Source organism: Pleurodeles waltl, chromosome 3_2, assembly GCF_031143425.1.
Source record: "Pleurodeles waltl isolate 20211129_DDA chromosome 3_2, aPleWal1.hap1.20221129, whole genome shotgun sequence".
Lineage (NCBI taxonomy): Eukaryota > Metazoa > Chordata > Amphibia > Caudata > Salamandridae > Pleurodeles > Pleurodeles waltl.
The window spans coordinates 70,862,623-70,887,434 of record NC_090441.1 but is presented as its reverse complement, the minus strand read 5'-3'; the positions used below and the strand labels follow the sequence as shown (position 1 = coordinate 70,887,434).

General features: G+C 44.2%; 1 long non-coding RNA gene across 2 annotated transcripts in view; it reads left to right on the top strand.

Annotated features, from left to right (window-relative positions):
- Positions 1–24,812, top strand: part of LOC138286476 (uncharacterized) — a 73,956-nt gene that overhangs the window by 31,130 nt on the left and 18,014 nt on the right. For both annotated transcript variants that reach the window (XR_011201998.1, XR_011201999.1), the window contains exon 2: positions 24,505–24,618. This is a non-coding gene — a long non-coding RNA (uncharacterized lncRNA). The remainder of the gene's footprint in view (positions 1–24,504; positions 24,619–24,812) is intronic.

Here is a 24,812-nt window from a genome sequence, read left to right as displayed (position 1 = left end):
TTGCGTTGTGTGTGTCTGGAGTGTTATTTCCATCTTTTGCAGTGCTTGTTGTGTGGCTGAGGCTTCCGTAGGTGGGGTTGGGGCAGCGGCATCCATTGTACCAGGAGGTGCGCGTGGGGTCTTTGGTTTGCCCATTGATTATGTATGTGACGGTATTGCTGTCAGAAATTGTCTTTTCAATAGCTACAATTGGTTAGGGCTGCAGAGGTTTGTTCCTTTGAAGTGGGGAACACGCTACGCATCAGGCAGTTAAGTTTCTTCACAATCGGGTATCAACGTATCACATCTGTCAGGGTTGCGTGTTGCTGCCGAGGAGTATGGCCCACAGTTTGGGACCCGATAACGCTGCTTGGAATAGTGAGGATTGGGTAGGGGTACTTTGCTTGTATGATGTACTCACTTTATAGCGAGGAGCCTCAAGGCGCTGCAGTTCGACTAGTGCCGCCGGTGAAGCGCTACAGTAGGATACAGCATCATGCCCCTTTGTGTGATTTATTGTTGTCGTGTTACTACTTGAGGCTGGGACAGGTGCGTCTCGGTTTACTCAGTCTTTGTTGGTCTTGTCTTCTTTTTTTTTTTTTCCCCCTTCCTTCTTTATTTTGTGCCCCCTCTATTTGTTTTACCTCCTTTCTGCTGGGCAGCTCCCCGGTCCGGACTTGATCCACGTGGTAGCGTCTGCCGACCAGCCTGGGACATACACTGCCAGTCGCCTTGGGTGCCGAGTCCCGGATCTATAGTATTGGAGAGGCCACACCCATCTCCACGGAAAGCGCAGCCAAAACCATAATAGTCCCGAGCTCCGTGCGGTCCAACGGGACAAAACTTGTAGGGCGAGGGGAGCGGGCCGGCCCTCCCCGGGGGCGCAGCCCACACCCGTTTGAGCGCAACCCCCGGCATGGGCGGCCGCCCCAGGCGCACAATCCCAGATTAGGGGCAGGCACCACCCGCTCCCACCGGAGTCAGCGCCTCCCCTCCGGCAATCTACTCCGGCAGCGGCACGCCGGGAGCACGTTCGCGGCCCCCGCCAGAGCCGCCGCGATGCGGGACAGCGCTTCACCCCGATGGGCCCAGCACGCGAGTCACGGCCTCCGCAACGTACGTCAGCCTCCCCTCAAGGTCGCGGCTCATTCCACGCTCCCGAAGCTCCGCAGTCGGGTCCGGGCAAAACAGTGTCGGCGCTCCGGTGAGAGCCGGCGGCGCCCCGCACGCTTTTGTGTGCAGGCGTCTGTGACAGGATAGTAAAAGCGGGCCGGGACCGGAGCTGGTTATTATGCGACCATCCCGGTCGCCATGTTGGCCACGCCCCCATGCTTCTTAATCTTTACACCAAAAATGACAGCATGCAATGAAAACAACTCAGTCCGATAAACTACATTACCCATAAATATTTCTATTTTGTCACAAACTCAGCCACCAATCACGTATCCCCTTAAATGTGAGAGAAACCATGTTCCTTCTTTCTTTGCTCAATGTCAAAACTTAAATCCAAATGAAACTTTATTGAAGACAAACACAATGACAGTCTAGTTCCACCAATCCAAATTCCCACATGTCAACTGGTATTTCGACAACTGTGTGACCTGGAAAGCTGCATACCTTTAGACATAAGTTAATACATACATTCCAACATTTTTAGAACAGGAAAGTGGGAGATTTTGACTCTCTCAAACAGCGCTTGGTCAAGTAGTTGCAAACAGTTGGCAACCTGATGCATACATGGGTGCATTCATAGCAGTTAGCTGTAATTGGTTAGCACTTATAGGTGTGCCCATGTGATGTATTCCTTGCAACAAGGCAGAAACATTAGCTCGGCAATGCCATCACTCCTACCCAAAGCAATTCTCCTCATCTTTGCACTCACCCATTTTGCCATATGATGAAAGGTCAAAAAGCAGTTCACGTGTCTGTTCGTTTTGCTACTCTCCTCCCTGAAAGCATCATCTATGCTTTGGTGCATTTTTGTCGCCTGAAATTTACTGAAAAGCGTTCACAGTTAATTATTGTTGATTCAATTGTAGGCAGCTAGCAGGCAGCTGGTAGTCTGCTGTTCAATCTACTCCTTGTCCCAAAGTGTTTATTCTTTAGTTTTCACTTACAAGACCTATTGGGGTGTCAATTACCCATCCGGTACTGAGTGTAGTCCACAAATCTCTTTTGATGTAACAACTCATGTAGCTCTTCTTCCCATATTCCTTGTAAATGTCTACATGGATCAGGCAAATTAGACATAGAAAAAGGAGTGCTATAAGTGCACTTAACCAATGTTAAAATATAGAAGTGCCTGCTCCTTTAAACTGAACATGTCATTATCTGCCATACATCCAGGGCACATGCATATGTAATAGTATTATTACTCTGCATTGCCAGTTTTTCTTGCCCCTTACTCTTTTGTGGTACTGGTTCCAGGCAGCTCACAACACATGCATAGCTATTTTCAAATGCAGGCAGCTCTTGTTCCCTGTCAGTTGTTGGACTGTAAAGGTTACTGGTAAATACCCTTCCTAGACATAAGAAGCTACATATTTTTCATGTAAAACGTCATGTGCCAACCTTTGCCTTGGCCATGGGTACTAGGTCATCTGCCACCTGAAAAATCTGTATTGCTGGGGGTGTGCGCAGGACCAAGAGAATGTGGATAAAGCCATCTATTATAACTATTGAACCATTGTTGCATTTACCCATTACAACAAGAATGTTGGTACAGATTTAATCCTTTTTACCCTTATACGAATCTGAGCCACAAACCAGCCCTTTTCCTTCAAACAAAACTTTTAAACCGTCATATTTCTCTTTCCTCAGCTCTGTCGGGTTGGCATATTATTTTAAAAGATCAGTGGATTTTGCCAGACATACAAGAATTAATACCAGTATGTAACACATTTTTTCTGGCTAGCGTTGCAACATAATCCTTGGGTTAGTCCTGTAGCTGAGTTCTGTCTTTCTGATGTGGTTTATGGCTTTTGCTGCGGTCTGTTTCCTGTTGTTGTGGTGTGGTTTATGGCTGTTGTTGCTGCCTGTGATGCTTGTGCTGATGGGTTGTGTTGATGCATGGCCGTCGTCAGCACTGCTGGCCAGATGAAACCTGTGAACAGGAAGAAGAAATCTGGGGGTAGGGGAGTATACCCCACCAAGGGTTATCGTTCCTTTTTTTTTGCTTTTTGTCCTGTCTGTTCTATCTGCATTGTTACCTTTCCTGCTCTGTGCCGGTCTATAAATTTGAGGTACATTTCCAACTTGTCTTACTGTGACAGACTGTCTGTGATTTATGGACCCCTCGGTACCCCAGTCCTAGGATGTGTACCTGGTACACTATGGGTGAGACTGTATCTGTTATTCTGAGAGCACCGTCTCAGGCAGCTGCTGGGAAGGGGAGGTGTTACTCTTGTCTGTGGATCATAATCAGTTCACCATCCTGCATTTCTTTCGTGTCACTGAGCTTCTTGAAGCGTTGCTTCATTAAGGTTCACTGACGTTGATTGGACTATACAATGTTCACATGTATGTCATATATGGTTTGCATTAGTACCTTAGCGCATTCATCTAAACCTAGTTCAAGCCCTTTTTCTGCACTGTTTTGGGGTGGCATATGCCAATAATCCCACCCTGGCATGGTTCTTCCAAACAATGCTTCATATGGGCCACTTCTGTAGCTGAAGGCTTTTGTCTGCGCAATTGCTGCAGAAAATGTGGTAGCGCCTACTACCATGAAGTTCCTTGTAGATCAATAACTTTTTTTCATGCTTCTATTTAGTTGAGAATTCAGTCTCTCTACTTTCCCTGAACTGTGTGGTCTACAGGAGATGTGAAATACTTGTTCTATCCTTAACTTTTGACACACAATGTTTAATTAGTTCTGGGCTTAAAACGAGACCGGTTGTTGGCGAAGCTGCAAAATGTATCCTTTATCAGTACTTTGCATAACATAAATGCTGAACTGTCAAAAGTAAGGATAGCCTCTGGCCACGTGGAGAAACTGTCTATTATAACTAAATTAAATGTAACTTTTGGCTGTCTTAGTTCTGGGTAAAGAGCCTATATAGTCAATATATATTATTTACCATGCTCCTGCCGCTGGTGGTCACTGTTGTAGGGTACCTTTCCTCTTGGTTGTGTGTTTGATCATGTCTTAGCAAGACAGCCAGTATGTCAATACGACTGTGTAGATCCTTTTCCCAAGAAGGCCACCACCCGAGGTAGAGTAACACATCTTTTGTGTTTTGTCCCGCGGGATGACACAAGTTCCCATGACCCGTATAAAGTAATTTTTCACATTTGAAGGGGTATTACACAGTGTGAGTTTCTGAACTGATCTGCTCATGTGACCACATTTTACCCTCTTCCTGCATAATCTGTGTAGTGTTTGGATGCTAAAAAAAACTGTGCTTCCAATTCTGAATATTGTGCAGAACTAATGCTTGTTTTTGATATAAAAGTGCCAGCGCTTGGAAGCTAATTATCATCCATGTAAAGGTATATGATATAGATCCCTATGCCCCAATATATTTGTGGTCCTCTAAGTGCGAGTGGCCATCTGTGACATATGTTGTGTCCTTGGGCGGGACGTTTTCCTGGAGAAGTGGGTTCAGAATTGGATGAGACATGTCAGTGACATCCAGGATGCATTTGTAATGAGTTGCCTGTAATGAGACACCAGTTAGGACGGGATTGGAAGGGGTCACTAGAATCACTTGATGTCTCTGCTCTGCAGATCTGCTGTCCATTTGGCTATTCTGACGCTGCTGACATTCCAGAGATGTAAGTCCCCTGATATTATAATTTTCAGGGTGGTATCATGGGTCTTAAACCAGCGATAAATACAAGGCACATTCAGCTCTAATAAAGTCAGGTTTCAGAAACTGAATGTAGAGGCATGTTGTAAGCTTCTTTCAAAATACTAGATGATTAGATGGAAGGGGCAGGTCAAGAAGCAAATAGTCACAAAGAATGGTGCAGAGGTGAAAAAAGATCATCCTTTCTCGATTAAAGTGAGCAGCACAGTCTTATGAAGGGTCAACTCATTGCCTTTGAATATTTATCACTAACATATTTCCATCAAAGGAAACACATTTCAGAAGGGTTTCAGGGATGTTTTTCATGCGTTTTTGTCAGAGTAGGCAAATTTCACTCGGCCTGTTCGTATTATATGTCCTCTATCATTACAAACTCAATTGTTAAATAAACTTATATATCCTGCACAAACTGAAAATGTTTAAATATTATCACGAATTCATACCTCCAGATATAATCCCTGGGAGCGAAACACATTAGGTGTCTATACTTCACCATTGCAAAGAATTCGTTACTCCATTGTCGGTGAGTATTTTATACTTGTTTTATTTCCAATCTGTGAGGCCCCAGACATCCACCTCACCCTTTGCAAGTCTTTCTGTAATATCACTAGCAGCACTTTCACCTGTTGTTACAGAAAACATCTAGAATCTTGACATTTGTAGGAGCCAGACAGGCTTATGGTGTTGAATGTGTCCACCAGCAAGCATTCCCTTCTCAAGAGATGTTGATTTTCCCCATGGATGGGGTCTCACAGATTTGAAAGCAAAGCTACATAGTTGTTGACTGATTTTCCAACAATAGTTTAACAATACTTGATTTTAACTGTCGGACTTTCTTTACGAAACAGATGCAATATGAGGTCCCTATCCCGGTAATTGAGGAGTCTTGTTATTAGTGGTCGAGGCTGTATGCCGGGTGGTAAGGGTTTCCCAGGAACCCTATGGGCACGTTCTACTGAGAAGAACTTCGGGATGTTGTCCTTCAGTACTGTTTCCATTAGCCATTGCTCAATGAAGAGTTCTGCGCACGGGCCCTCAGCACGTTCGGGAAATCCCACGAAGCGGATATTGTTACGCCTGGATCTTCCTTCCGCGTCCTCAGCTCTGCGCCTCAGAGTCTCCAACTCTGCTGTTACAGTCCCCATTTGTGACTGGAGTTTGGTTACCGCTGGTGAGAGGTGTGACGTATCTTTTTCTAAATCGGCGATCCTTTCCGTCAACGCGTGTTGGTCCGTTCGCAATAAGTTAACATCCTCGATTACCGAGCCTATTTTTGCTTCCAGAGTGATTTTGGTGTCTAATATAGCTTGTAAAATCTTTTCAAATTGCGTTGTGTGTGTCTGGAGTGTTATTTCCATCTTTTGCAGTGCTTGTTGTGTGGCTGAGGCTTCCGTAGGTGGGGTTGGGGCAGCGGCATCCATTGTACCAGGAGGTGCGCGTGGGGTCTTTGGTTTGCCCATTGATTATGTATGTGACGGTATTGCTGTCAGAAATTGTCTTTTCAATAGCTACAATTGGTTAGGGCTGCAGAGGTTTGTTCCTTTGAAGTGGGGAACACGCTACGCATCAGGCAGTTAAGTTTCTTCACAATCGGGTATCAACGTATCACATCTGTCAGGGTTGCGTGTTGCTGCCGAGGAGTATGGCCCACAGTTTGGGACCCGATAACGCTGCTTGGAATAGTGAGGATTGGGTAGGGGTACTTTGCTTGTATGATGTACTCACTTTATAGCGAGGAGCCTCAAGGCGCTGCAGTTCGACTAGTGCCGCCGGTGAAGCGCTACAGTAGGATACAGCATCATGCCCCTTTGTGTGATTTATTGTTGTCGTGTTACTACTTGAGGCTGGGACAGGTGCGTCTCGGTTTACTCAGTCTTTGTTGGTCTTGTCTTCTTTTTTTTTTTTTCCCCCTTCCTTCTTTATTTTGTGCCCCCTCTATTTGTTTTACCTCCTTTCTGCTGGGCAGCTCCCCGGTCCGGACTTGATCCACGTGGTAGCGTCTGCCGACCAGCCTGGGACATACACTGCCAGTCGCCTTGGGTGCCGAGTCCCGGATCTATAGTATTGGAGAGGCCACACCCATCTCCACGGAAAGCGCAGCCAAAACCATAATAGTCCCGAGCTCCGTGCGGTCCAACGGGACAAAACTTGTAGGGCGAGGGGAGCGGGCCGGCCCTCCCCGGGGGCGCAGCCCACACCCGTTTGAGCGCAACCCCCGGCATGGGCGGCCGCCCCAGGCGCACAATCCCAGATTAGGGGCAGGCACCACCCGCTCCCACCGGAGTCAGCGCCTCCCCTCCGGCAATCTACTCCGGCAGCGGCACGCCGGGAGCACGTTCGCGGCCCCCGCCAGAGCCGCCGCGATGCGGGACAGCGCTTCACCCCGATGGGCCCAGCACGCGAGTCACGGCCTCCGCAACGTACGTCAGCCTCCCCTCAAGGTCGCGGCTCATTCCACGCTCCCGAAGCTCCGCAGTCGGGTCCGGGCAAAACAGTGTCGGCGCTCCGGTGAGAGCCGGCGGCGCCCCGCACGCTTTTGTGTGCAGGCGTCTGTGACAGGATAGTAAAAGCGGGCCGGGACCGGAGCTGGTTATTATGCGACCATCCCGGTCGCCATGTTGGCCACGCCCCCATGCTTCTTAATCTTTACACCAAAAATGACAGCATGCAATGAAAACAACTCAGTCCGATAAACTACATTACCCATAAATATTTCTATTTTGTCACAAACTCAGCCACCAATCACGTATCCCCTTAAATGTGAGAGAAACCATGTTCCTTCTTTCTTTGCTCAATGTCAAAACTTAAATCCAAATGAAACTTTATTGAAGACAAACACAATGACAGTCTAGTTCCACCAATCCAAATTCCCACATGTCAACTGGTATTTCGACAACTGTGTGACCTGGAAAGCTGCATACCTTTAGACATAAGTTAATACATACATTCCAACATTTTTAGAACAGGAAAGTGGGAGATTTTGACTCTCTCAAACAGCGCTTGGTCAAGTAGTTGCAAACAGTTGGCAACCTGATGCATACATGGGTGCATTCATAGCAGTTAGCTGTAATTGGTTAGCACTTATAGGTGTGCCCATGTGATGTATTCCTTGCAACAAGGCAGAAACATTAGCTCGGCAATGCCATCACTCCTACCCAAAGCAATTCTCCTCATCTTTGCACTCACCCATTTTGCCATATGATGAAAGGTCAAAAAGCAGTTCACGTGTCTGTTCGTTTTGCTACTCTCCTCCCTGAAAGCATCATCTATGCTTTGGTGCATTTTTGTCGCCTGAAATTTACTGAAAAGCGTTCACAGTTAATTATTGTTGATTCAATTGTAGGCAGCTAGCAGGCAGCTGGTAGTCTGCTGTTCAATCTACTCCTTGTCCCAAAGTGTTTATTCTTTAGTTTTCACTTACAAGACCTATTGGGGTGTCAATTACCCATCCGGTACTGAGTGTAGTCCACAAATCTCTTTTGATGTAACAACTCATGTAGCTCTTCTTCCCATATTCCTTGTAAATGTCTACATGGATCAGGCAAATTAGACATAGAAAAAGGAGTGCTATAAGTGCACTTAACCAATGTTAAAATATAGAAGTGCCTGCTCCTTTAAACTGAACATGTCATTATCTGCCATACATCCAGGGCACATGCATATGTAATAGTATTATTACTCTGCATTGCCAGTTTTTCTTGCCCCTTACTCTTTTGTGGTACTGGTTCCAGGCAGCTCACAACACATGCATAGCTATTTTCAAATGCAGGCAGCTCTTGTTCCCTGTCAGTTGTTGGACTGTAAAGGTTACTGGTAAATACCCTTCCTAGACATAAGAAGCTACATATTTTTCATGTAAAACGTCATGTGCCAACCTTTGCCTTGGCCATGGGTACTAGGTCATCTGCCACCTGAAAAATCTGTATTGCTGGGGGTGTGCGCAGGACCAAGAGAATGTGGATAAAGCCATCTATTATAACTATTGAACCATTGTTGCATTTACCCATTACAACAAGAATGTTGGTACAGATTTAATCCTTTTTACCCTTATACGAATCTGAGCCACAAACCAGCCCTTTTCCTTCAAACAAAACTTTTAAACCGTCATATTTCTCTTTCCTCAGCTCTGTCGGGTTGGCATATTATTTTAAAAGATCAGTGGATTTTGCCAGACATACAAGAATTAATACCAGTATGTAACACATTTTTTCTGGCTAGCGTTGCAACATAATCCTTGGGTTAGTCCTGTAGCTGAGTTCTGTCTTTCTGATGTGGTTTATGGCTTTTGCTGCGGTCTGTTTCCTGTTGTTGTGGTGTGGTTTATGGCTGTTGTTGCTGCCTGTGATGCTTGTGCTGATGGGTTGTGTTGATGCATGGCCGTCGTCAGCACTGCTGGCCAGATGAAACCTGTGAACAGGAAGAAGAAATCTGGGGGTAGGGGAGTATACCCCACCAAGGGTTATCGTTCCTTTTTTTTTGCTTTTTGTCCTGTCTGTTCTATCTGCATTGTTACCTTTCCTGCTCTGTGCCGGTCTATAAATTTGAGGTACATTTCCAACTTGTCTTACTGTGACAGACTGTCTGTGATTTATGGACCCCTCGGTACCCCAGTCCTAGGATGTGTACCTGGTACACTATGGGTGAGACTGTATCTGTTATTCTGAGAGCACCGTCTCAGGCAGCTGCTGGGAAGGGGAGGTGTTACTCTTGTCTGTGGATCATAATCAGTTCACCATCCTGCATTTCTTTCGTGTCACTGAGCTTCTTGAAGCGTTGCTTCATTAAGGTTCACTGACGTTGATTGGACTATACAATGTTCACATGTATGTCATATATGGTTTGCATTAGTACCTTAGCGCATTCATCTAAACCTAGTTCAAGCCCTTTTTCTGCACTGTTTTGGGGTGGCATATGCCAATAATCCCACCCTGGCATGGTTCTTCCAAACAATGCTTCATATGGGCCACTTCTGTAGCTGAAGGCTTTTGTCTGCGCAATTGCTGCAGAAAATGTGGTAGCGCCTACTACCATGAAGTTCCTTGTAGATCAATAACTTTTTTTCATGCTTCTATTTAGTTGAGAATTCAGTCTCTCTACTTTCCCTGAACTGTGTGGTCTACAGGAGATGTGAAATACTTGTTCTATCCTTAACTTTTGACACACAATGTTTAATTAGTTCTGGGCTTAAAACGAGACCGGTTGTTGGCGAAGCTGCAAAATGTATCCTTTATCAGTACTTTGCATAACATAAATGCTGAACTGTCAAAAGTAAGGATAGCCTCTGGCCACGTGGAGAAACTGTCTATTATAACTAAATTAAATGTAACTTTTGGCTGTCTTAGTTCTGGGTAAAGAGCCTATATAGTCAATATATATTATTTACCATGCTCCTGCCGCTGGTGGTCACTGTTGTAGGGTACCTTTCCTCTTGGTTGTGTGTTTGATCATGTCTTAGCAAGACAGCCAGTATGTCAATACGACTGTGTAGATCCTTTTCCCAAGAAGGCCACCACCCGAGGTAGAGTAACACATCTTTTGTGTTTTGTCCCGCGGGATGACACAAGTTCCCATGACCCGTATAAAGTAATTTTTCACATTTGAAGGGGTATTACACAGTGTGAGTTTCTGAACTGATCTGCTCATGTGACCACATTTTGACCCTCTTCCTGCATAATCTGTGTAGTGTTTGGATGCTAAAAAAAACTGTGCTTCCAATTCTGAATATTGTGCAGAACTAATGCTTGTTTTTGATATAAAAGTGCCAGCGCTTGGAAGCTAATTATCATCCATGTAAAGGTATATGATATAGATCCCTATGCCCCAATATATTTGTGGTCCTCTAAGTGCGAGTGGCCATCTGTGACATATGTTGTGTCCTTGGGCGGACGTTTTCCTGGAGAAGTGGGTTCAGAATTGGATGAGACATGTCAGTGACATCCAGGATGCATTTGTAATGAGTTGCCTGTAATGAGACACCAGTTAGGACGGGATTGGAAGGGGTCACTAGAATCACTTGATGTCTCTGCTCTGCAGATCTGCTGTCCATTTGGCTATTCTGACGCTGCTGACATTCCAGAGATGTAAGTCCCCTGATATTATAATTTTCAGGGTGGTATCATGGGTCTTAAACCAGCGATAAATACAAGGCACATTCAGCTCTAATAAAGTCAGGTTTCAGAAACTGAATGTAGAGGCATGTTGTAAGCTTCTTTCAAAATACTAGATGATTAGATGGAAGGGGCAGGTCAAGAAGCAAATAGTCACAAAGAATGGTGCAGAGGTGAAAAAAGATCATCCTTTCTCGATTAAAGTGAGCAGCACAGTCTTATGAAGGGTCAACTCATTGCCTTTGAATATTTATCACTAACATATTTCCATCAAAGGAAACACATTTCAGAAGGGTTTCAGGGATGTTTTTCATGCGTTTTTGTCAGAGTAGGCAAATTTCACTCGGCCTGTTCGTATTATATGTCCTCTATCATTACAAACTCAATTGTTAAATAAACTTATATATCCTGCACAAACTGAAAATGTTTAAATATTATCACGAATTCATACCTCCAGATATAATCCCTGGGAGCGAAACACATTAGGTGTCTATACTTCACCATTGCAAAGAATTCGTTACTCCATTGTCGGTGAGTATTTTATACTTGTTTTATTTCCAATCTGTGAGGCCCCAGACATCCACCTCACCCTTTGCAAGTCTTTCTGTAATATCACTAGCAGCACTTTCACCTGTTGTTACAGAAAACATCTAGAATCTTGACATTTGTAGGAGCCAGACAGGCTTATGGTGTTGAATGTGTCCACCAGCAAGCATTCCCTTCTCAAGAGATGTTGATTTTCCCCATGGATGGGGTCTCACAGATTTGAAAGCAAAGCTACATAGTTGTTGACTGATTTTCCAACAATAGTTTAACAATACTTGATTTTAACTGTCGGACTTTCTTTACGAAACAGATGCAATATGAGGTCCCTATCCCGGTAATTGAGGAGTCTTGTTATTAGTGGTCGAGGCTGTATGCCGGGTGGTAAGGGTTTCCCAGGAACCCTATGGGCACGTTCTACTGAGAAGAACTTCGGGATGTTGTCCTTCAGTACTGTTTCCATTAGCCATTGCTCAATGAAGAGTTCTGCGCACGGGCCCTCAGCACGTTCGGGAAATCCCACGAAGCGGATATTGTTACGCCTGGATCTTCCTTCCGCGTCCTCAGCTCTGCGCCTCAGAGTCTCCAACTCTGCTGTTACAGTCCCCATTTGTGACTGGAGTTTGGTTACCGCTGGTGAGAGGTGTGACGTATCTTTTTCTAAATCGGCGATCCTTTCCGTCAACGCGTGTTGGTCCGTTCGCAATAAGTTAACATCCTCGATTACCGAGCCTATTTTTGCTTCCAGAGTGATTTTGGTGTCTAATATAGCTTGTAAAATCTTTTCAAATTGCGTTGTGTGTGTCTGGAGTGTTATTTCCATCTTTTGCAGTGCTTGTTGTGTGGCTGAGGCTTCCGTAGGTGGGGTTGGGGCAGCGGCATCCATTGTACCAGGAGGTGCGCGTGGGGTCTTTGGTTTGCCCATTGATTATGTATGTGACGGTATTGCTGTCAGAAATTGTCTTTTCAATAGCTACAATTGGTTAGGGCTGCAGAGGTTTGTTCCTTTGAAGTGGGGAACACGCTACGCATCAGGCAGTTAAGTTTCTTCACAATCGGGTATCAACGTATCACATCTGTCAGGGTTGCGTGTTGCTGCCGAGGAGTATGGCCCACAGTTTGGGACCCGATAACGCTGCTTGGAATAGTGAGGATTGGGTAGGGGTACTTTGCTTGTATGATGTACTCACTTTATAGCGAGGAGCCTCAAGGCGCTGCAGTTCGACTAGTGCCGCCGGTGAAGCGCTACAGTAGGATACAGCATCATGCCCCTTTGTGTGATTTATTGTTGTCGTGTTACTACTTGAGGCTGGGACAGGTGCGTCTCGGTTTACTCAGTCTTTGTTGGTCTTGTCTTCTTTTTTTTTTTTTCCCCCTTCCTTCTTTATTTTGTGCCCCCTCTATTTGTTTTACCTCCTTTCTGCTGGGCAGCTCCCCGGTCCGGACTTGATCCACGTGGTAGCGTCTGCCGACCAGCCTGGGACATACACTGCCAGTCGCCTTGGGTGCCGAGTCCCGGATCTATAGTATTGGAGAGGCCACACCCATCTCCACGGAAAGCGCAGCCAAAACCATAATAGTCCCGAGCTCCGTGCGGTCCAACGGGACAAAACTTGTAGGGCGAGGGGAGCGGGCCGGCCCTCCCCGGGGGCGCAGCCCACACCCGTTTGAGCGCAACCCCCGGCATGGGCGGCCGCCCCAGGCGCACAATCCCAGATTAGGGGCAGGCACCACCCGCTCCCACCGGAGTCAGCGCCTCCCCTCCGGCAATCTACTCCGGCAGCGGCACGCCGGGAGCACGTTCGCGGCCCCCGCCAGAGCCGCCGCGATGCGGGACAGCGCTTCACCCCGATGGGCCCAGCACGCGAGTCACGGCCTCCGCAACGTACGTCAGCCTCCCCTCAAGGTCGCGGCTCATTCCACGCTCCCGAAGCTCCGCAGTCGGGTCCGGGCAAAACAGTGTCGGCGCTCCGGTGAGAGCCGGCGGCGCCCCGCACGCTTTTGTGTGCAGGCGTCTGTGACAGGATAGTAAAAGCGGGCCGGGACCGGAGCTGGTTATTATGCGACCATCCCGGTCGCCATGTTGGCCACGCCCCCATGCTTCTTAATCTTTACACCAAAAATGACAGCATGCAATGAAAACAACTCAGTCCGATAAACTACATTACCCATAAATATTTCTATTTTGTCACAAACTCAGCCACCAATCACGTATCCCCTTAAATGTGAGAGAAACCATGTTCCTTCTTTCTTTGCTCAATGTCAAAACTTAAATCCAAATGAAACTTTATTGAAGACAAACACAATGACAGTCTAGTTCCACCAATCCAAATTCCCACATGTCAACTGGTATTTCGACAACTGTGTGACCTGGAAAGCTGCATACCTTTAGACATAAGTTAATACATACATTCCAACATTTTTAGAACAGGAAAGTGGGAGATTTTGACTCTCTCAAACAGCGCTTGGTCAAGTAGTTGCAAACAGTTGGCAACCTGATGCATACATGGGTGCATTCATAGCAGTTAGCTGTAATTGGTTAGCACTTATAGGTGTGCCCATGTGATGTATTCCTTGCAACAAGGCAGAAACATTAGCTCGGCAATGCCATCACTCCTACCCAAAGCAATTCTCCTCATCTTTGCACTCACCCATTTTGCCATATGATGAAAGGTCAAAAAGCAGTTCACGTGTCTGTTCGTTTTGCTACTCTCCTCCCTGAAAGCATCATCTATGCTTTGGTGCATTTTTGTCGCCTGAAATTTACTGAAAAGCGTTCACAGTTAATTATTGTTGATTCAATTGTAGGCAGCTAGCAGGCAGCTGGTAGTCTGCTGTTCAATCTACTCCTTGTCCCAAAGTGTTTATTCTTTAGTTTTCACTTACAAGACCTATTGGGGTGTCAATTACCCATCCGGTACTGAGTGTAGTCCACAAATCTCTTTTGATGTAACAACTCATGTAGCTCTTCTTCCCATATTCCTTGTAAATGTCTACATGGATCAGGCAAATTAGACATAGAAAAAGGAGTGCTATAAGTGCACTTAACCAATGTTAAAATATAGAAGTGCCTGCTCCTTTAAACTGAACATGTCATTATCTGCCATACATCCAGGGCACATGCATATGTAATAGTATTATTACTCTGCATTGCCAGTTTTTCTTGCCCCTTACTCTTTTGTGGTACTGGTTCCAGGCAGCTCACAACACATGCATAGCTATTTTCAAATGCAGGCAGCTCTTGTTCCCTGTCAGTTGTTGGACTGTAAAGGTTACTGGTAAATACCCTTCCTAGACATAAGAAGCTACATATTTTTCATGTAAAACGTCATGTGCCAACCTTTGCCTTGGCCATGGGTACTAGGTCATCTGCCACCTGAAAAATCTGTATTGCTGGGGGTGTGCGCAGGACCAAGAGAATGTGGATAAAGCCATCTATTATAACTATTGAACCATTGTTGCATTTACCCATTACAACAAGAATGTTGGTACAGATTTAATCCTTTTTACCCTTATACGAATCTGAGCCACAAACCAGCCCTTTTCCTTCAAACAAAACTTTTAAACCGTCATATTTCTCTTTCCTCAGCTCTGTCGGGTTGGCATATTATTTTAAAAGATCAGTGGATTTTGCCAGACATACAAGAATTAATACCAGTATGTAACACATTTTTTCTGGCTAGCGTTGCAACATAATCCTTGGGTTAGTCCTGTAGCTGAGTTCTGTCTTTCTGATGTGGTTTATGGCTTTTGCTGCGGTCTGTTTCCTGTTGTTGTGGTGTGGTTTATGGCTGTTGTTGCTGCCTGTGATGCTTGTGCTGATGGGTTGTGTTGATGCATGGCCGTCGTCAGCACTGCTGGCCAGATGAAACCTGTGAACAGGAAGAAGAAATCTGGGGGTAGGGGAGTATACCCCACCAAGGGTTATCGTTCCTTTTTTTTTGCTTTTTGTCCTGTCTGTTCTATCTGCATTGTTACCTTTCCTGCTCTGTGCCGGTCTATAAATTTGAGGTACATTTCCAACTTGTCTTACTGTGACAGACTGTCTGTGATTTATGGACCCCTCGGTACCCCAGTCCTAGGATGTGTACCTGGTACACTATGGGTGAGACTGTATCTGTTATTCTGAGAGCACCGTCTCAGGCAGCTGCTGGGAAGGGGAGGTGTTACTCTTGTCTGTGGATCATAATCAGTTCACCATCCTGCATTTCTTTCGTGTCACTGAGCTTCTTGAAGCGTTGCTTCATTAAGGTTCACTGACGTTGATTGGACTATACAATGTTCACATGTATGTCATATATGGTTTGCATTAGTACCTTAGCGCATTCATCTAAACCTAGTTCAAGCCCTTTTTCTGCACTGTTTTGGGGTGGCATATGCCAATAATCCCACCCTGGCATGGTTCTTCCAAACAATGCTTCATATGGGCCACTTCTGTAGCTGAAGGCTTTTGTCTGCGCAATTGCTGCAGAAAATGTGGTAGCGCCTACTACCATGAAGTTCCTTGTAGATCAATAACTTTTTTTCATGCTTCTATTTAGTTGAGAATTCAGTCTCTCTACTTTCCCTGAACTGTGTGGTCTACAGGAGATGTGAAATACTTGTTCTATCCTTAACTTTTGACACACAATGTTTAATTAGTTCTGGGCTTAAAACGAGACCGGTTGTTGGCGAAGCTGCAAAATGTATCCTTTATCAGTACTTTGCATAACATAAATGCTGAACTGTCAAAAGTAAGGATAGCCTCTGGCCACGTGGAGAAACTGTCTATTATAACTAAATTAAATGTAACTTTTGGCTGTCTTAGTTCTGGGTAAAGAGCCTATATAGTCAATATATATTATTTACCATGCTCCTGCCGCTGGTGGTCACTGTTGTAGGGTACCTTTCCTCTTGGTTGTGTGTTTGATCATGTCTTAGCAAGACAGCCAGTATGTCAATACGACTGTGTAGATCCTTTTCCCAAGAAGGCCACCACCCGAGGTAGAGTAACACATCTTTTGTGTTTTGTCCCGCGGGATGACACAAGTTCCCATGACCCGTATAAAGTAATTTTTCACATTTGAAGGGGTATTACACAGTGTGAGTTTCTGAACTGATCTGCTCATGTGACCACATTTTGACCCTCTTCCTGCATAATCTGTGTAGTGTTTGGATGCTAAAAAAAACTGTGCTTCCAATTCTGAATATTGTGCAGAACTAATGCTTGTTTTTGATATAAAAGTGCCAGCGCTTGGAAGCTAATTATCATCCATGTAAAGGTATATGATATAGATCCCTATGCCCCAATATATTTGTGGTCCTCTAAGTGCGAGTGGCCATCTGTGACATATGTTGTGTCCTTGGGCGGGACATTTTCCTGGAGAAGTGGGTTCAGAATTGGATGAGACATGTCAGTGACATCCAGGATGCATTTGTAATGAGTTGCCTGTAATGAGGCACCAGTTAGGACGGGATTGGAAGGGGTCACTAGAATCACTTGATGTCTCTGCTCTGCAGATCTGCTGTCCATTTGGCTATTCTGACGCTGCTGACATTCCAGAGATGTAAGTCCCCTGATATTATAATTTTCAGGGTGGTATCATGGGTCTTAAACCAGCGATAAATACAAGGCACATTCAGCTCTAATGAAGTCAGGTTTCAGAAACTGAATGTAGAGGCATGTTGTAAGCTTCTTTCAAAATACTAGATGATTAGATGGAAGGGGCAGGTCAAGAAGCAAATAGTCACAAAGAATGGTGCAGAGGTGAAAAAAGATCATCCTTTCTCGATTAAAGTGAGCAGCACAGTCTTATGAAGGGTCAACTCATTGCCTTTGAATATTTATCACTAACATATTTCCATCAAAGGAAACACATTTCAGAAGGGTTTCAGGGATGTTTTTCATGCGTTTTTGTCAGAGTAGGCAAATTTCACTCGGCCTGTTCGTATTATATGTCCTCTATCATTACAAACTCAATTGTTAAATAAACTTATATATCCTGCACAAACTGAAAATGTTGAAATATTATCACGAATTCATACCTCCAGATATAATCCCTGGGAGCGAAACACATTAGGTGTCTATACTTCACCATTGCAAAGAATTCGTTACTCCATTGTCGGTGAGTATTTTATACTTGTTTTATTTCCAATCTGTGAGGCCCCAGACATCCACCTCACCCTTTGCAAGTCTTTCTGTAATATCACTAGCAGCACTTTCACCTGTTGTTACAGAAAACATCTAGAATCTTGACATTTGTAGGAGCCAGACAGGCTTATGGTGTTGAATGTGTCCACCAGCAAGCATTCCCTTCTCAAGAGATGTTGATTTTCCCCATGGATGGGGTCTCACAGATTTGAAAGCAAAGCTACATAGTTGTTGACTGATTTTCCAACAATAGTTTAACAATACTTGATTTTAGGTCTGTTTGTATATTGTTTACTTGGTTTTATTGAGGCGTACCCTCCGTTTCTAAGATTTTTGCCCTGGTGGAGCAAGTGTGCTTCCCCTTTGCCAGGCTACTAACAGTTGTTGGCAGCTGAGAATGTAGTGAAGACCATACACTGCATTCATTGCATCCATGGGAGAGGAGTCTTCATGCTCTCTGTGTAACATTCCTTCAGTCCCCTGCAGTTTGGGATCTTTACTGCCTCCTGCCTGTGCGTGTGGTGAGTGGAGGCATGACTAGACATATATCCAGACACAGGCAAAATAAAGAGACAGGAAAGAAGACCACTTGCAGCTGATGCTTAACACCCTTACAGTACACACATGACCCCATATAACACCTACTTACCCTTATTCCCAGACCAAAGGGTGGATTGGGACTTAAAAGGCTGAAGTCAGAAGGTAAAACCTTACCAGGGCGAACCTGGTTAATGTATGTGATCTGCACTGTTAGAGTAAAATTGCACCTAGGTCCCAGGCTAGTGCAACAATTGACTATTATTGGCACTGTATGCTTCTTGGCACTATTCTAACTTAAAACTTTAAAAATTCACATCTCCAGTTTCCCATATTGATTTTTTTGTCATTTGACATTTTGTTTATAATATTTTACTCGTTTTTTCTAATTGCACTTGAGATTTTTATTGTATTGCATTTCAACTTCATTACTGTTTTGGTAATTCATTATTACTTTACACTGTTAAGCCTTTCTGCTCTGTACCATGTTACCAGGGGAGTGAGCTCAGGGCAATTTAGTGACTTTGACGGTTCACCCTGACAAGGGCTGTGGTTATTCATTGAGGTGGGTAGTCACTCCTTACCTCCAAATAATAATCAAATTTCTTACAGCAAACAAGGTCTATGTCTTCAGGAGCACTGGCACTAGACTAAGGGTGCCCGGGTGTGGGCCGTACACCTGATCAGAAAGCCCTTAGTCTTATTACTCTACCTTGTGCCATTTCTACCAGCCCTGAGAACCATGTCTGGCTGGGACATTGAGGGGCTAGCAGAATTTGTGTAATCTGAGTTTGTTCAGTGCTAGTGGTATCAATGGAACTAGTGGAAAAGCATATGAAATTTTCTTGACCAGTCCAATGATAGGGCATTCCCTTGCGACTTGTGGCTCAGCCCATAGATGGAAAATGTTTTCTATCTGTCGCTTTGTTTCTCAATTGCAGGAGGCACTTGCCAGAGCATGTCTGTTTCTGTTTTTAGGATCCCCAGTATTTGTACAGCCAATAGGGTTATCTTTCTCTGGATGGCCCAGTTCCATATCTCCTGTACTAGTTAAGACAATGGGTGTGACCACATATCCCCTGCTTCTTGAGAAACACTGTGGTCATTTTGTCTGTTTGGGTCTGAACTGTTTCCCCTACTTACTTGTGTCTGGAATGTGTTCAGGGTTATACAAAAATAACTGTTCAGTTCAAACACATTTATGTGCATTACTGCATATTGTGAGCTCCATAAAACCCTGTGTGTGCCCCTAACCCTGAGTGAGATGCATCTTTTGCGATGCTTACAGAATGAGTTGGGTGTTTGAAAGGTCTGTCTGTAGTGATATTCTCTATATTCACCTGCTGTATCACCATCTGAATCATCCATGTGATAACCTCTAGAACCTCCCACCTCCTAATTGCCTGAGGCCATTGATGATGTAGCCATACTTGGAGTGGGCTAATATACAACGTGGCTTGGGGAATGGAAGATACCACCATGCTCTGTGGTTTTCCCACTGTCCTTACTGTCAGAGCTTGCCCCGTCTGGTGGAGGTGAGTTTACCCTGTTATTGCCAGGATCCTCTTTGCAATTGAGTAAGCTTTGAACTCTCTGAATTTAGTCTTGCTCCCAAAAAGATTTTTCCCTCTCTGGAACTTGGGTTGGTTTTTGTAGGTTTAGGGACAACTTATTCTGTGGAGTCTTCATGACTGTGTTTATGCTCTCTTGACACTGTTTGAACGATCTTGCTTTTACCACCTAGTCGCTTACATAAGGGTTTATGTGGATGTCCCGTCTCCACAAGTGGGTTGCTACTACCATTAAACACTTTGTGAAAATCTGTGGTGCAGATTTAATCGTACTCCAAATTCAAAATGTACCTTCTGTCCCTCAGGAACTTCTTGTGTCTGTGTTCACGGACACATGCAAATAGTTTTTTTCTGCAGCCACGGCATAGCCTCTTGAATTGTGGTCATTTTGAATGTTTGAGTCTTTGCAAACTTGTTTAAGTTTCATAGCTCTAGGACTGGCTTGAGTGTCTTGTCCAGTTTGGTCACTAGGAAATAGATTGAGTGCACTCCTTGGTGTACATCTTTCCTTGGAACCCTCGCTATAGCTAATTTGTTTTGCATATCCTTGACGTCTTGCTGAAAGTGTAGCACTTCTTCCTTGCTTTGCGTTTTTGTCTTTGGCCTCATGTTGGAGGGCCTTCCTATTAGCACTATACAATATCTGTGTTTTATATTGTTTAATGTCCTTTTGTCAGAGGTAAATGCTCTCAATTGTTGAAGGGAGCTTCTGATCCTATCTCCTAGTATTGTTGCATGTAGGGGCATGTTTTGTTGTCACTTGTTTGAAGTTCCAGACCTCATTGGGGGTCTTACTCTGGCCTTTCCTCAAAAAGTCCATTGCCTTGTGACACAAGATATTGTCCTTGCACTGGTGCACTTTGTGAGCTGGTTTATGGCATGAAGGTAACATGGGGTAACTGGCTGTGATCCTCCTCTTCCCTGCATTCTTGTTCTTGGAGTGAACCACTCTCTAAATGTCCCTCTGCACTGCAGAATACCGATTACTTGTTCATTCTTTGTAGGGATTCATCCACTGCAGTTTCAAAGAGGCTTTCATCATGGAAAGGCCTATTATCCACTGCCGCCTGCACTTCGGGCTTCAAACCTGACAACCTCAGCAAGGTGCGTCTCTTTAGGGTGGTTCCAGAGCAAAGCTGCCTACTTGCCGTGTCCAGTGCATCTAGAACAGACTCCAAATATGTTTTTTACTTGGACAATACTGTTTGCTCTTTTCATGTGCTTCTCCGGCAAGTGTTCTGTGAGTTCTTCTATCCGCTCCCATTGTTGGTAGCCATATCTTTTGAGAGGTGTGTCTGAATTTGTGATGTGCTACTTTGTGGTGGCTGCTTAATGCATCTTTCTTTCTACCATGTCCACCACCTTGTTCCCTTTTTTGGTGGTGGGCGCACCACTGCTGGCTCATTGGCTCTTTTATGGGCCATGGCAACAAGGATAGGCTGCCACTTCATGCCCCTTGATGTAAAGTGGGCTTTAGAATTAGGTTTCTATTTATTCTCTGTTCTTGGAACAGCCTTAGCTGTTGATGGCTCCTAATAAACTTCACGTCCTTGGTGTAAAACACTAGCCAGTATTGGTTTGAGCTGTTTTTTCCATTGTGAGGGTAAAAGTATCTCAATTAGACGCAGTCTGCTCTTCCTCCACCTGTATCCCATAGGTTTTTTGATTAGTGCATTGTACATCACTATGTCATCAAGATGCGAGGGTGTTGAGGGACAAGGTTTGACCCCATCCTAAAGGGACTTGGTTTCTAAGTCCTGCCACCCCTCCTTGTTCATTTCCATGTCGAAGTATTCATTTTTTTTACACTGCTTGGTCTTCTCAACATTGATGGCTTTTTGTTGTGCACGGTGCATCAACTCCTCTTCTTGTCGGTCCTTGTCCCTTCCATGGTCTTGATCACTTTTTGGAGTTGAGGCCAGTTCAAAGGGTTTGCCTACAGCAGCGTCTTTTGACATTGACCTGTGCATATACTTCTGGATCACTGATGGCTTTTGTGTCTGGCTATTTTATTTTTGTTTTAACAGATTTTGTTGAAGTTTTAGTACAAATACATTTATCTTCATAACTGTGCCATTTCATAACAACTGTGCATATTCCTCCATCGTAGCCATTGTGTTTCATCTGCAATTATTGAGTGTGGCGACTGTATGGATTACAAGCATTATCTCAAGGTAGTTAGGTGTACTCCGTTGTGTCGGGGTACTTTTTGAGGGCCTCCAGTCTGAATGCTTTAGCTCAGCCTCCATACAGGACCGAGGTGTTTCCTGGTATTTTTTTAACGCAATGTCCTTCTGTGTCCTTTTCAGTTTCCTCTGCTACTCCATCTTGGAGCCTTCACCCCTGCACGTACTTGTTTGTTTCCTCATCACTGGACAGGCTTATATGATGCATATTTGTGCAGGGATTGCCCACGAGTCTTGAGATGAAACTCGGCCTGTGTCACAGCCCTCTGCGCTGTGACCCCTCGGCAGGCAAAGATTGCACACCTCATGACTATCCTTTTTTGGAAATTTATGGTGGCACTTGGGGCAAAATACGCTCCATACCCTTCTCTCATTCCCTGACTTTGATCGATTTTTCAATGAAACTTACGATCTAGCAGATTTCTTAGTCTCTTTCAATATTTTCTTCTAGGTCTTGCAGAAAAAGTTGATTTTTCTGCTTCCAGTACAGAGCTCTTGATTGTACAGAATAAAGAATTTGACAATGGCAACCACATGCAGGAGCTTCTAATTATACATTTGACATCACTGGAGGATGGACAACAATGACACCCAAACAACAAAAACGAAAAAGAAACAATTCTGTATCCAACCACTGCAGGTTGGAATGATGCACAACATGTGAACCCAGAAAAGATTCAAACTTCAAAACTAACAGCGTAATTCTGCATCACTTGCAGCTTTTTCACCTGCTAGGTAAGCAGGCTCAGGTAGACAGTTGAAATAGCTTGGAGAGGACATTTGCTACAACAACAACAATAAAACCACCATGGAGCCTGCTCTTAAGAAACTAGGCCTACCCACACAAGTGAGGTTCTATTTTTTTCTGGAGACTTACAAGAATGCAGGGTGGATGGAAGTTTGTAGCTCCCTTCAGAACCCAGAACCTTCCATCACAGAAATGGGAGGAAAATATGTTTTTTAGACATATTTTGAGGTTTGAAGGGATTCTGGGTAGCAGAACCTGATGAGAGCCACACAAGGCACCCTCATCCTGGATTCCCCTGGGTGTCTAGTTTTCTCAAATGTACAGGTTTGCTATGTTTCCCTAGGTGCCGGCTGTGCTAGGACCCAAAGTCCACAGCTAGGCACACTGCAGAAAACAGATCGGTTTTCAGTGAAAAAATGTGATGTATACAGGTTGTGTTTTGGTTAGTTTCCTGTTGCGAGCACCTGGCCTACCCACACAAGTGAGGTACCATTGTTATCGAGAGGCTTGGCGGACCACACAATAGTAGAAAAAGTATTACCAATTGTCTTTCTCTACATTTGCACCTTCCAAATGTGAGACTGTGTGCAATAAAGAAGTCATTTTGAGAAATGCCCTCTAATTCACATGCTTGTACAGGTACCCACAAATTCTGAGATGTGCAAACAACCACTACTTCTAAACTCCATATTTTGTGCCCATTTTGGAAATACATAGGTTCCCTTAACACTTATTTTTCATTCTTTATATTTTACCAAATGAATTGCTGTATACTCAATGAAAAACCATTGCAAGGTGCAGCTCAGTTATTGGCTCTGGGTACCTTGGATTCTTGGTGAACCTACAAGCCCTATATATTCCTGTAACCAGAAGGGTCCAGCGGACCTAACGGTATATTGCTTTAAAAAATCTGCCATAGCTAGAAAAAGTTACAGATGAAAACAGACACAAATGGCTGTTTTTGTCAACTCAATTTCAATATTTATGTCAACTGTTACTTTCTATAGGAAAACCTTGAAGGATCACCACAAATTACCCCTTGCTGCATTTAGAAGTTTGTCTACTTTTCAGAAATGTATAGCTTTACGGGATCCAATGATGTAGGAAGAATAGGAATATATCACATACAAACAAACATACGTTCCCAAATCCCAATACAAACATTTTAGGCTAGAGATAGTTGTAAACCAATGTAAGTAGTGAAAGGCTTAATACATGACATGTTAAAAAAAAAAGACAGACTGTGGGTTCAATAGAAAAGGCAGGTCATATTTAGGACAAACAAACACTTATTACTTAGGAAACTTATACACATGCTGCATTGTTAAGTTAGCTGTGCTGAAACACACAAGAGGCCCAAGCCACATTAGAATGAGAGCTTTTCTTTAAAGCTGCACCAACTGTTGCTTTCAAAATGTTCACTTAGCACGAACAGGGTGGAACAAAAGGGTGTATCCTGCCTTAGCACAAGGGTCCTAAAAACCACAAGTCATTCATATCGTGGTAAGGGGAACTGTGTAAGGGTCAGATAAGTATTTGCAAGGCAGGGCTACCATGAGCAGCACGCAACATATAATCTCTTGTTGTGCAGAAAGATAGATATGGTGAATGATGTCATTGTAACTTACCCACCCATGTGGCCAACAAGTGCAAGTGCTTCTTTCCAGATGCACCTCATTATCTTATCTGTACTGCTTGTAGTTGCTTACGTCAATGCTGAACTTTTGACCACAGTGTTTTGTGGTTTTTACAGTATAAATGCTACTGGTGTTTGAACCAGAACTTTGAACTTCAGTCATGGCCTCTATGTTGAGACTGCCTGTTGTTCCCAGCTGAAAAGTGATTAAACCTATATTATTGTGTCAAATTGATCTGTCTTATTTTATTAACAGATTTCCCTCTAACATATTGTCCAGCCAAGCCAGGAGCTCTACTTTGATCTCACCAACTGCTGGACTGAGGTCCCTGCCTGTCTCCACGAGGTGATTTGCGCACTTTTTAAAGAGGTAAGGGAGATGCCAACATTTATGTAAAAATCTCTGATTTCGTGGGGACAGATGGGTCTCAGTGGAAGGTAGCGAAGTGGACAAAGTACGAGGTCTGTTCCTTTTATTTTATAAAGACATTTACAATTTTGACACTGTAATGTATGTAATTTTTGTGTTTGCATGCAAGATTGTGTATGAATTGAGATAATATT